Source organism: Saimiri boliviensis, chromosome 5, assembly GCF_048565385.1.
Source record: "Saimiri boliviensis isolate mSaiBol1 chromosome 5, mSaiBol1.pri, whole genome shotgun sequence".
In the NCBI taxonomy this organism is placed as follows: domain Eukaryota; kingdom Metazoa; phylum Chordata; class Mammalia; order Primates; family Cebidae; genus Saimiri; species Saimiri boliviensis.
Window position 1 is genome coordinate 125,215,259 of NC_133453.1, and position 13,675 is coordinate 125,228,933.

The 13,675-nt window shown below is 46.8% G+C and overlaps 1 pseudogene; it reads left to right on the forward strand.

Moving 5' to 3' along the window:
* Positions 1-2,816: 2,816 nt before the first annotated feature.
* On the forward strand, positions 2,817-3,725 carry LOC101036908 (heterogeneous nuclear ribonucleoproteins C1/C2 pseudogene; annotated as a pseudogene).
* The last annotated feature ends 9,950 nt before the right edge of the window (positions 3,726-13,675 follow it).

Here is a 13,675-nt window from a genome sequence, read left to right on the forward strand (position 1 = left end):
ACACAAGTTCCTGAAAGTAAATGCTAGCCTTTATATCCTCTGTGTAGCCCTGTAAATCCTAATCTAAATTTCTAATACCTCTTTTGAAATTTGACAGAATAGTACAGCAGGAAGAATAAATGGCCAAGAATAAGAGTCAATTCTGAAAGGCCTTGAGGGAGGAGAGGTGGGGAGGATTTGTCTGCTTTCATAAAACCTGTTTTAAAGCAATAGTAATAAAAACAGCTGAAGTGCAGTCATAAAGAGAAAAGTGTATATAAATAATACAAAAACAACCCAGAATTAGATCAAATTATATGAAAGGTGGCTATAACATGTAACGAGCTGAACATCAGTAAGCAATATGGAAGGAAAATTTAATAAATCATGTTGGAATACTGAGGATTGAATTTTAAAAAGGAACTAAATTCACCAAATCTAATTCTGCTCACTGAAATTAAAGATAAATAAAGATGATAAATCATAGAGAAAAAAGTTACATGGTACACAATTTATCATTCGCCCTACTTCTTCGGTAGTGTAGAGGAAGTCAAAGAGATCACTTGGGGAGTGATTCTCAGACATGGACATCAAAAATGTCAGTATCTCTTCTCATTTCATCCATACAGCAGCCCTGTGAGACAGCTATTACTCTCTATTCTCAGATATGGAAACCATGGCGTAAGAAATCAAGTTATTTTCCCAAAGTCAAATAGGGAGCAATCAGAAGAGGCTCAATCTGTCTGACTCCTCGTTCTGGGCTGCTCAGTGACGGCAAACCAGTCAGGCTGCAGGGGAGATGTGGCTGCCCAGTTCAGAAGATGAAGCCCAGTGCCAGTCCAGTCTTGGAGGGGCCTGGAATGGTGGGAAGAGGAACAGGTTAGAACCAAGTTCTGGAGACTTGTGAGGACAGGGACTATGTCCATAAGGTATGAACTTGAGGAGCCTACCAAGAGAGAAAGGCAGTAAATGCATTCCAGGGGCCATGGGGGCACCCAGGGAGCTGCCTGAAGCAGAGGGAGAAGGATAAGCTGCTGGGTCCCAGGGAAGGTTGGATGTTTGATGGACATGCTGGGGCACATCTGAGCCACAATTTGTCATCCACCTGACATGCTCCTTAAACATCCAATCTGATATGGTTTGACTGTGTCCCTACCCAAATCTCATCTTGAATTATAATTCTCATAATCTCCATCGGTCGTGGGAGGGACCAGGTGGAGATAACTGAATCATGGTGGCAGTTTTCCCCATCCTGTTCTCATGATAGCGAGTGAGTTCTCACAAGATCTGATGGTTTTGTAACGGGCTTTCCCTGCTTGTTGCTCAGCCCTTCCCCTCGCTGCTGCCATGTGAAGAAGGTCGTGTTTGCTTCTCCTTCCACCATGATTGTAAGTTTCCTGAGGCCTCCCCAGCCCTGTGGAACTGCGAGTCAATGAAACCTCTTTCCTTTATAAATTACCCCATCTCAGATATATCCTTATAGCAGTGGGAGAATGGACTAATAGACAGTCCCATCTGCCCAGACATAACTCTGTCACCCCTTTTATGAGGTGCCTGCAGAAGGCATGCGGTGTCACAAAAGAGCAGGTTCATTGGGTCAAGGAAGTGGGTTTAACTGTCTGTCTGCCACGTTCCAGGTGAATGGCTTTGATCCAATTATCGAATCCCTGTTAGTTTCCTCAGTTGTAATCAGGATAATAATGCCTACCTCACAGAATTCATGTGGAGATTACACGAGGCAAGTCAGGAAAAACTCTAAACTTCATAAATGATACAGAGTAGGCCGTCAATCAATATTTATTGAATGAGGGAATGCATTATATATACTTCAATGTATATATTTACTCATTAGCTCTGGAGGGGGTTTATCTAGCTAGTTCTGCTTGGAAGACAAGAATTTCACATTTTTCATCAGTTTTAGCGGAAGCATTCCAATTTAGGAAACTGGGTCAAGCCATATCACTGTGCATTAATTATAAGTTGTGATTCCAGCAACCTGTGGAAAGATGAGAAAATGGTCCAGTGTCTGCGGTTTTCCACAGCAACAAATGGAGCTCTGATGACAGTTTCCATAATCCCCACCCCTTCCAATTGCTTAGGACTTCATTGCTTACAAAGAGCTGCCCACACCCATGATCACATATAACTCATCTTTAAGGGAGATTGTGTTATCCCATTTTGTAGATGAGAAAATTTGGCTTCTAAGAGGTGAAAGAATTTGTTTAGGTCATGGCTGGTGGTTGGTGGCAGACAAGCTGGAATGTCTGGGATGTGCCTAAATTGGTTATTGCTATTGCATGTGCTTGATTACTTTGTTAACGGCATAAAGGATGCATTTAAGGAGGATCCTGCCTGGTGGTATCTGCCTCTGGCTCCTCTAAAAGCCTCAGGTAGAAGTTCTGAGGGTCCTATCTATCTATGAAACCCTATCCCTGTTCCAGAGCCAGTTCGGAAGGAGACAAGAGAGAAACAACCTCAATCCTGGAGATTTGTGGGACCACAGGAGTTACGTCCATAATATAATTGCAGCCTGGGACCTGAAGCCCAGCCAGGATGTTGTCATTTGCTTGGGAGCTGTGGAGACGTGATCAGAGAACTTGAATGAAGTCCAGCTGAGGGGTAGGGGTGATGGTGTTTACCTGGAGTGACAGAATGTTATACAGGTGGGAAAATATCTACTACTGATCTTCTTTGTGAAGAGTTGAAGATTGAGCGGTTGTGGCCACATTGCCAACCTCGAGCAGCGGTCAGCTTCTCCACGGAGAACCCAGTAGTAGGAGACCCAGAATCGAATCTCTTCTCCCTCTCTGCTCCTGTTTTCAGCTTTGTGAGAAACCTTATCATCAAACACAATGGCCGGCAGCATTACCAACAAGACAGATCCTCGCTCTTTGAACTCCCATGTGTTCAGTGGGAATCTCAACACTCTCGTGGTCAAGAAATCTGATGTGGAGGCAATCTTTTCTAAGCATGGCAAAATCGTGGGCTGCTCCGTTCATAAGGGCTTTGCCTTCGTTCGATACGTGAATGAGGGAAATGCCTGGGCTGCTGTAGCAGGGGAGGATGGAAGAATGACTGCTGGCCAGGTTTTAGATATTAACTTGACTGCAGAGCTAAAAGTGAACCGAGGAAAAGCAGGTGTGAAACCATCTACGAGTCAGCAACAGAACACGCTTCTCCATGCCCTCTACTCAGCTCCTCCTTTGACTTGGACTAGGACTTTCAACAGCATTATGATGACAGGATGTACATTACCCGGCACTTGCACCCCCTCCTCCTCCTCCTGCTCAGGCTGCAGTGCCCTCAGCACGTATCAGCAAACACCTCATGAGGGGGTAAAGTGGCTTCAATTCTCAGAGGGGACTGCAAGGGTCTTCCAAGTCTGCAAAGCTGAAAGGCGACGACCTTCAGGCCACTAAGAAGGAGTTGAACCAGATGAAACAAAAAATGTATTCTCTCCTGGGAAACCTGGGAAAAACTGAAAAGGAACAGAGCAAACGAGCAGTAGAGATGAAGAATAAGTCAGAAGAAAAGCAGAGCGGCAACTCCGTGAAGAAAATGGGACTAATGTGAAGATGGAGTCCGAGGGGGCTGTGGATGGCTCTGCCGAGGAGGGGGGCCTACCGGATGATGATGATAATGAAGGTCGTGGAGCTGATCTGGGGGAGTTGATCAAGGATGGTGAAAAAGAGACCGAAGAAGGAGAGGATGACAGAGACAGCGCCAATGGCGTGGATGACTCCTAAGCACATAGTGGGGTTTGGAAATCTTATCCCAATATTTCTTTACCTAGGCGCTGGTCTAAGATCAAATTTTTCACCAGATCCTCTCCCCTAATATCTTCAGCACACGCTCACTGTTTTCCCATCCTTGTCCTTCCCGTGTTCGTTAATTCCTACTGCCCTGCGCCTAGTCCCATTTTCACTTCCTTTGACGCTCCTAGTAGTTTTGTTAAGTCTTACCCTGTAATTTTGCTTTTCGTTTTGATACCTCTCTATGACTTAACAATAAAAAGGATGTATGGTTTTTATCACCTGTCTCCAAAATAATCTCTTGTTACGCAGGGAGTACAGTTCTTTTCATTCATACATACGTTTGGCAGTCGCTTCCCTAAATGCAAAGGCAATCTCATTTAGTTGAGTAGCTCCTGAGAAGGATGCGTGTTACACCCCCCACCTTAGTGTGCTGTGTGGGGGCAGTTCAACCAAACATAACAACGTATTTTTGTGAATGTGGGTTGGCGTGTCCAATGTATCCTCTAGAGAAATAATCAGTGTTACAGTCTTAAGACGTGTTTCCTAAAGTTGATCCTGTGGGTTATTTTTGTGAACAGCCTGATGTTTGGGACCTTTTTTCTTCCAAATAAGTCCTTGTTAAACCAGGAATTTGGAGGAAAAAAACCCTGGTATTTTATTTTTGTGTTTTACTATTGTTTACTTCAAACTCTGTTTTACAGTGTCCTCCACGAAACCCCTAGAATGTACTAGATACATTTTCTCTTGGGGTCATAATCATGATGCACAGCAACATAACATTACTCAAATTATATTTCATTGACATGCATGTTGCATAAATATAAGTTGACACAGAGTGGAGATTGTCTTTCACAATGGCTTTTACATCCTAATGAAAGTTTGGGAAGTATATCTTCTCTGCGTTTTCATCAGTGCTTTGCGGTCCAGCTGGCGCCTTTTTGAAGTTTTTGTTGTGTGCTAAATTGTTGTGTCTTTAAATAGGAGAGGCTCAAAAACATTAAGATTTCAGGAAAATCGCAATAGTTGGAGAATGGAACCCCTGCTTTGCTCTATTTTGTCCTTTTAATTACTATGTATAGCCCCAGTTACCTTCTGAATTCTGAAGTGTTACCTCAATGTCACTGAAAATAAGAAAACTCGTATTTCCTGCTATCCCATAGTCTGCCTTGATTGAGAACATAGAGAATGTTACACATTTATTTTACCCTAAATGATCTTTTACCCATATTAGCTAATCTTTCCCTTTTCCCCCAACTTCATTAATTGCAGTGATTGCATTTTTAGCACCCAGTCTTCTTAAGGTGAATATATTAAACAGGTACCAGTGTTGCGATACCTCATCCTTGAAAGGCCCGGTTCGTTTGTGTTTTATAGTTCAGTTTTCCCAGCACAAAAGAAAATGGCATTTATAATTTTTGTACACACAAACCTTGAATTCTCCTGTAAAGTTGCTATCATTTCCTAGCATGTAGCACCGGCATTTTTTCACCCTACACATTGTCGGCAAAGCTCATGTCTTATTTATAAGGATTTTAGAGATAATTTTATATAACAGGTGACAAAGGCAAAATAGAAGGAAGAGGCTGAACTATGGACTACCCTTGAGCTCAGATACAAGATATAAAGGCAGTTTCTTTTGTACATTGATTTGGTCAAAAATGCTACCCACTTGATGTTTTCTGATCTGATGTGATCTCACGTTACGCAAACGTTTAGTAAGGAACCTGTGACTAGAAAATAAACTGGATGCTTAGAAAAAAACACAAACTACTATTTATTCAGTGCTTCCTATGTACTGTTTTTACATTATCCAAATCCCCACGGCATCTTGCAATACTGTTACTACTATCCCTTTTGTACTGATGATGGATCGGAACAGGAGACTGACATCTTACACAGCATCTCAAAGCTGGTAATGGTCCAGCGGTTCCAATCCAGTGCTGTGTACTATGATCCCAAGCTGTTCTCATCAAGGAGAGAGCCCCTTGTTACTGAGGGGCTCCTGTAACAAGGCGAACTCTAGTGTCCTCTATCTTTTTGGGGAGAGCTCAGTCACAGACTTTGATCACTACTGCTACTGGGAAGGTAGAAATTAAGCACGATGCTCTGTTTGGATCCAGTCATTGAATTATACTTAACTATTGGATTCCCACAGAGAGTCTGGGCAGATGAAACAGGGCCTTCCTCCCTCACCCTATGCGTGTGCAGGAGGAGAGGCCTGACAGGGGGACCAGGCTGGAGACGGGCGCACAAGTAGCTGTAAAGACCCACCAGTGACTCTGCGTAAGACTCAGTACCTGCTGCCTGTGGGGCTGGTGGGTTACAGCCGTCTTCTTCCGTAAAGCCTGCCACACTTTCCTGGTTCGCTTCTTCCTCTTCCTCCTTGGGGGAAGGGAGGGTCTGATAACACTGAAGAGATTGAAAAAAGGGCCTGAAGTTGGACCCATCAGCCCCTCCCAAGTGCTTTCCTCTTGGTCCTCATGCACATGAGCACAAATTTTCCTCCTGTCATCTCCCTGCATGGTGATGTGCCCTGTTAAGGACAGCCTGTAGTTTTGGGCGGGTAAACCCAATTCAGGGAAATATGCTGGGGAACCCAATTGCAGCTGCAGATCTAAGGTACCTTTTTCAGTTTAGCTTTGCCTGAAGCGGACTCTTTGGTGACTGCTTGATCATATTGCTTGGAGCCCATTGGGGAAACAGAATGGATCGATCCCCATCTCAGGGGTTGCCCTGAAATGCCAATGTGGGGAATATGGGTAAGGAGAGACGTAACCAGAGGGGGCAAACAGGCATGCCTTCACCATGTAGCTGTTTCTGCTGTCCCAAGCCAGATGGATACTCCTGGGATACTCGGCTACTTGCTCCCCTGTCCCCAAGCCCTCAGTGTTTTACCTTATAGATCCCTGGGTACCTGGGACACGTGGAGGCCCCAGCCTACCTCTCCAGGCTCATCTTCCCCATGCTCTGGCCTGCCTGGTCAGCTCTAGCATAGCACCAGGAATGTCCCAGTCAGTTGCAACATCTGTGGCACCCTTCTGCTGGCAATGCCAAGGGTTACATTAGAAAACCTGGCAAGAGCCTTAGAGGCCATGATGCTCAACTCTCCATCCAGAGAAGGGCCTATCTGGACTTCGCTTTCTGGTCTTGCTTCTTGGAGCAAGCGCTGCTTGGACTCAGTATTTCTGGTTCTAAAACATTTCTTTAGAAATCTGCCTCCGTACGGCTGCTGCAGGTGCTGTCTGTGCCACCTCTACGCATTCCAGGCAGCCTTCCTCAGGCACTTGGTCCCTCTCTGGTCCCCTGTGCCGTAGTAATTAGATGACGTCTCATCATTCACTGGCATGAAACAAGTGTTGCTAACTTTTTCCTTCCCTGTCTCGACACCTGCCTTATCTTCTCAAGTAGTTTGGACCTCCTTGAGGCTGCCCCAGCCATCTCTTTCCTCCTCCCACTTAGCACAGAGGAGGTGTCAAGAGAGCCTACGCGATTTTCCGGGCCCAATGTCTTGTCCATCTCTCAAGATTTCAATATGGAACTGAAGGGGTGAGCCATGCAAATGGCCCCATTTCATGGGTCAACCTGGAATTTAAGTTGCTCTCTCCCTAAAGGAGGAAACTGACATGCAAGCAGAAAGTCAAAATACAGTGCAACCTCTGCTAGAAAGGAGGTCTACAGCGAATGTGAGGGAATGTAGGAAGGAACAATCAGCAGACCTAGGGTGAGCAGGGCTAGGGTGAGCTGCGCCCAGAAAAGCTGAGCCTGAAAGGAGGGGCAGGAGTAAGCTGATTGACATGGCACACGAAGCAGGTAGCGGCAGGCTTCCCATTCACCAAGTGCCTCCGAGGTGGCTTTTTATCTCCAATTGTTAGACAGCCACAGAGGTACATGGACGGTTTTGAAAGAAGGTCATCATTAGATGACTATAAACTACTGTTCCACACTTAGGATGACCAGCATGTCGTGGTTCATCCAGGACTTTTCTGATTTTAGCACCAAAGTCCCTTCAATCCCAAGCAGATCAGGGTGGATAGTCATTTAGACCTAAGTCTGGAAGGGTAGTATGAATTATTATATGCTACAAATCCTTTAATGATCTTCTGACCAGCACAATTAAATTGTTTTGAAATGTGTTTGTGCCAATGGCACTAGTGGGTTAGTTGCAAACATTTAAAATTGTTGCCCAGCCCCCCACTTTTTTTTTGAGACAGATTCTCTCTTTGTCACCCAGGCTGGAGTGCAGTGGCATGATCTTGGCTCACTGCAACCTCCACCTCCTGGGTTCAAGTGATTCTCGTGCCTCGGCCTCCTGAGTAGCTGGGACTGTGGTTGTGTGCCACTACAGCTGGCTAGTTTCTGTATTTTTAGTAGAGACAGGGTTCCCCCATGTTGGTCAGGCTGGTCTTGAACTCCTGGCCTCAAGTGATCCACCCACCTTGGCCTCCCAAAGTGCTGGGATTACAGGGGTGAGCCACTGCGCCCGGCCCTTACTGCCATTTTTGAAAACTTCTATGAGGATTTCTTTATATTTTAAAAGTACCGAATGCTTCAGTCTTCAAGAGGCTCTGGCTGCGGGCAGAGGATGAGATGACAGAGAGAGTAGGGTGTATTTAAGGGCCTGAAAAGATTGGTAATATCTAAGGTCCAAGGGACATGCCTTTGTGCAGGAAGGGTTGTAGAGATGTTGCTGAAGGGATGGGCAGTGGCCACAGGGCCCCGTGAACCAGGCCAATGAATTCATCCCGTAGCCTTAGGAAGCCAAAAAAGGTGTCATGCAGAAAAATGTCATGGTTGGACCTGAAAATCCACGTGGATGCAGTTTTGGAGAACTGATTAGGGGAGGGGGTGTAGAGGCCAAGATCAGAGGCAGGGAACCATTCTGGGGATAGTTGCTGTATCATGCAGGTACAGTTCTATAGATATGGAGAGAAAGGCATTTTTAGTAGGAGAAAATAGGATTTGGTGATTGGTTCGTTGGTTGAGGAGGTGACTCACTTTGGCTCTGGGTGGCGAGGCGTTGTCAAGCACCAAGACAGGAATTTTAGGCAGGAAAACAGCGTCAGAGGGAGATGCTGCATTTGGTTTCAGCTGTGTTGTTTGGGCCCTGGGACCACCAAAAATTTAAATGTGGCCAGGATGAGAATTTAGGAGAGAAATGTGCTGGAGATAAATATTTGGGTGTCAAACCTTCCAAGCCTAAGGCAATTGAAATGGACACGCTACAAATGGAGGATAGGAATGAAAATAGTAAGAGGCTTCAGCCCCAGGAGTGAGGGCAGAGTTGGTGGTTGAACTGGCCTGATTAGTTTAGCGGCTTTTGCTAGTGTCTTCAGGGTACATGTGCCATGTCCAGCCCTCAGGAACTGTCTGGAAAGTCTGTATGAAAGACCGCCTGAAAGGCTAAGGTAGGAGAGTCACATGAACCTGGGAAGTGGAGGCTGCAGTGAGTAGAGATTGCACCACAGCTCTTCACCTTGGGTGACAGAGCCAGACTCCATCTCAAAAAAAAAAAAAAAAAAAAAAAGGAAATCTGCACCCACTGGCTTTGTAAGGAGGACCCAATCATTTTTGCATGACCCAGTTCTAGATAAAATGACACTAACGATACTCGTTGACTTCTCAGGATCATGAAGTCAGGAGCTGATGTATACACAGGGCTCATTATGCAAATAACGTGTTCCGGCACAAACAGGGCTGGCAGATCATTTCCACGTTCCTGTCCTCTCCCAGGTTTCTGCAATTGTCTGCAGCTGCCCACGCATCCCGCTTGTCTTCCTGTAGGTACGTGAAAGCTTGTATGTGAGCATCTCTTTAAAACAATGATCTCACTGATCAGAATTGTCTGGGTGTGAGGATGTTCAATCAAGGTCAATTTCTGTATCTGGATAGAAAGAGCTGGTAAGATGAGCAATAGCACTGGGACTCAGGTGCCTTGTGAATTCCTGTGAAATGCGGGTGTTGAGCTAGCTGAGCTATCGCGACTCAGCTCAGACATGCTGAGTATGTGATTCTAGTCGACAAAAACTTAGAACCAGGTGCCCCTGTGAATTTCTGTGAAATGCAGGTGTTGAGCTAGCTGAGCTATCGCGACTCAGCTCAGACATGCTGAGTATGTGATTCTAGTCGACAAAAACAGATCATGGCTAGCCAGTGCATGAAGCAGAAATGTTAAAATGTATTTCAAAACAGGGAGTTAAAATGGCAATTTCACCATCTTATTTACGCACTCAGTAAATACATATGGAATACTCACTAAAGCTCAGACATGGTGCTGGCGATGGGTGGAGCACTCTGCTGGCCCCTTTTAAGAGTCCAGTGGGAGGAGCCCACTGAAGCAGCAGCTACACGTGTGAGAGAGGCCGAGGGAGAGGGAGGCTGGCGAGGAGGCTGCCACAGCAGTCCTGGCTTCCTAAGCTCATAACCTTCCGGCAGGCTGGGCCCAGCCTACCTCTACTTCCATAAGAAAATCTGTAATCCCAGCTCTTTGGGAGGTCGAGGTGGGCAGATCACTTGAGGTCAGGATTTCGATACCAGCTGGACAGGAGGGTGAAACCCCGTCTCTACTAAAAATACAAAAGGTAGCCAGGCATGGTGGCAGGCACCTGTAATCCCAGCTATGTGGGAGGCTAAGGCAGGAGAGTCACATGAACCTGGGAAGTGGAGGCTGCAGTGAGCGGAGATTGCACCACTGCACTTCACCTTGGGTGACAGAACCAGACTCTGTCTCAAAAAAAAAAAAAAAAAAAAAAGGAAATTGCACCCGCTGGCTTTGTCAGGAGGACTGCCCCCTGGGATGGAAAGCTGCCTGCCGTTCATCCCTCCAGACTGCCGGGTGTCAGTGCGCGTTGATTCCTCATCTTGTGACTGAACTATTTTTAACTAGCTGTCGCCATGGCAGCATGAGAACCACCAGGAAAGATGTGGCCTTTCTGACGGCATTCAAGATGCTGGCTGCCCTCTGATCTCACTTAATCCCCCGTGCACCATCGCCAAAATAATCCGCATTAAATCCTCACCTTCTGCTGACAGAGACGGAGGACTTCTCTCTGTGCTTTCTCAGCTGTAAAGTAGGGCTTTTAATTAAGACACACACACACACACACACACACACACACACACACACACAAAAACAACTCCTTTTGTGAGTCTGCTGTGGGCCGGGGGGCGAACTAGGTTATGAAGGAACAGGAAAGCATTCTGCATGTCCCAGCATTAGTTTCTGGTATCAATGTCTTAGCTCACGTGGCAACACCCGTCCCACACCCCACGTCTGCTCTTCTCCACCTGCTCTTTGTCACTGACTATCCTATTAGCATCCCTTGGATGTCTACAAAGTCTGAAAACACAGAACATAATTGATTTTTTTACAGATTGGGACGTCCTTAATGGTGTTACCCACATGTGCCATGTTTCCGGGAACACCCGAGCGTTCGCACTGGCCGCCCCAGGAGGTGGGTGCTGATGCGTGCGCAGGAGCTCTGTCGGATTTCTTACCATATGGGCGTCACACCTTGCACCCTTGCCTTGCCTTGACATCCTTCAGGGTGGGGATCGTGTGTCTTTTCAGCTTTGTACCGCAGCACCCAGTACCAGGTGCTGAGGACAGATACACAGCTGGTTAATATATGTTGAATGAAGGAGGAGTGAATACAAGGCCAATGGAGAGTGTAAGCCAATGAGACGATCTCAGAGGGTTGGAATGAGTGAGGCTTCATGAGCGAGGGTGGACTTGAGTCAAGGCATGGGTGGCTGGAGAAGGAAGTGATGCTTCTAGAGCACCTCCTATTTAATCCTCACATTGTCCCTGCTTTATGAAAGGGAACGCTGAGGCACAGGGTGATGAGCCAGGGATCCTGGACCAGCCAGTTGGTGTGTGGCTGGGATGAGAGGCACATGCATTGAGGGCTGGCTCAAAAGTGCTGGTTCCTTCCTCTCTGCTGGGCACTCTGGGAAAAGGAACAGAGTCTGGGGTGTGCTTCCATTGAAGAAGCGGCCTGGGGAATATAGCCTTGAGGCACAAACCCTCCCTGCTCATAGTACCACAAGGTGGCAGGGAACCCCTGGCACTGGGCACAGAATTGTGGGTGTGTGTGCAGGGATTTGAATCTCCCAAGGGGAGAATGTCCATTACAACTTCTGCCAGATTCTCTAAAGAGTCCCTGGGCCTAGGGATGCTCCCTCACTGTGTGGGCCGGACCTCGTGGGAAACCTACTAGAGGCCAGAGCAGAACAAGGGACAGGAAAGAGCCACATGACCCGGCCCTGGCTCTTGCGTCCATCTGCACACCCACCCTGTGCGCAGGACACCCCTGCCCTGTGGCGCCCGTATTTGCTTTTTCCATCTGCCTCACCCTTCACACTGAACTTTCTTTCCTTGAGACCTGGCCTGGAGCGCCACCAACCTCCTTAGGGTTATGGTCCCCATCCTGTGGTGCACGTGTCTGTGTGGACTGGCGTCTTGTACTCTCAGAAGACAAGCACAGTTTTCTTGTTTTCCATTTGTTTTGGTGTGGAGTTATTCCCTTAGAAGCTTTCATTAAGAAAAGAGGTATCAGATCAGCATCAGAAGCTTATAGAATTCAGCAGCTGTAAGCAGATCATACCAAACTTCTCAGCTACGAAATGGAAAGTGGAGGAAGCACTGTCTGGATGTGGCCTCTCTCCCACCGTGTTACAAAGAGATGGCAGCAGACACAGAAGGGAGTGTGGCAGGGTGTCTGCCACGAGGGCCACGTTGCACCTGCCTTAGTGGGGAGTGATGTCGTCCTGAGGAAAAGCTGCCGCCAAGGGGAGGGAAGTGCTTGCTGAGATGGAGTCACTGGAATGGCTGCTTGCGTGAGTGTCATGGAGACCCTGCTCATCTGGAAGCCTGAGTATGGAGCTTAAGCCTTGCAGAGGGGCCCAAGGAGGCCTTTGACCTGGTTTTGGGTCTGCAGAGAGTCAGAAAAGCACATCTCCAACCAAGGGAAGGAGCGGAATCAGAGTGAACGCAGCTTAATGATTTCTTTCTGGGGAGGCCGTGGGGACCAGTCTGACTGGAGAGGCTAAGAGCCTGTGTGACGGTCCCTGTAGGCCAGAGGAGTTTTGCTGGAGATGGGAGACAACAATCCTCAGGGAAGATGCTTGGGGCTTTTGCAGATGCCAAGAAGTAGGTCCAACTTTCAGGAAAACCAGAGACATCCTGTTGGTCCTATCTGTACTGCTGAAAGACACTGGCTCATCCATTCAGGCTCTGACCTCCCTTCCCTGCAAGCTTTCACAAAAGAAAGGAGTTCAACAAAGGGGTCTGGTCCCTGCCTTCATCCTGGTCTCCTCCCCAGGCTTGTTTTTAAAAATAACTTCTCTTTTTCTTTTACCTTTGCTGGAAATATAGAAATACAGAAAAGTGCAAAGAAAGTGAAAACCGACTGTCGTCCAATTACCCAGAAATAATCGCTGTTCGGATTTTGGCATCTAAGTCTTTTCTCCATGAATGTTAATGCCTATTATACATGTACATATATGTATGTGTACATGTACTTACTTACATGGATTTATTTATAGAAATGCATGGTCAGGCAATACTTTTAGAGAAAAGGCGAATATCATGGTTGATGGCTCAGGCTCAGGAGCCAGACTGCCTGGGTTCTAATCCTGGCTCTGTTATTTGCTGCTGCTGTGGTTTTGATCTTTTTTTTTTTTCTTAGATGGAATTTTGCTCTTGTTACCTAGGCTGGAGTGCAATGGCGCAATCTCAGCTCACTGCAACTTCCACCTCCTGGGTTCAGGCAATTCTCCTGCCTCAGCCTCCTGAGTAGCTGGGATTACAGGCACGCGCCACCATGCCCAGCTAATCTTTTGTATTTTCGGCAGAGATGGGGTTTCACCATGTTGACCAGGATGGCCTTGATCTCTTGACCTCGTGCTCCACCCGCCTCGGCTTTCCAAAGTGCTGGGATTAC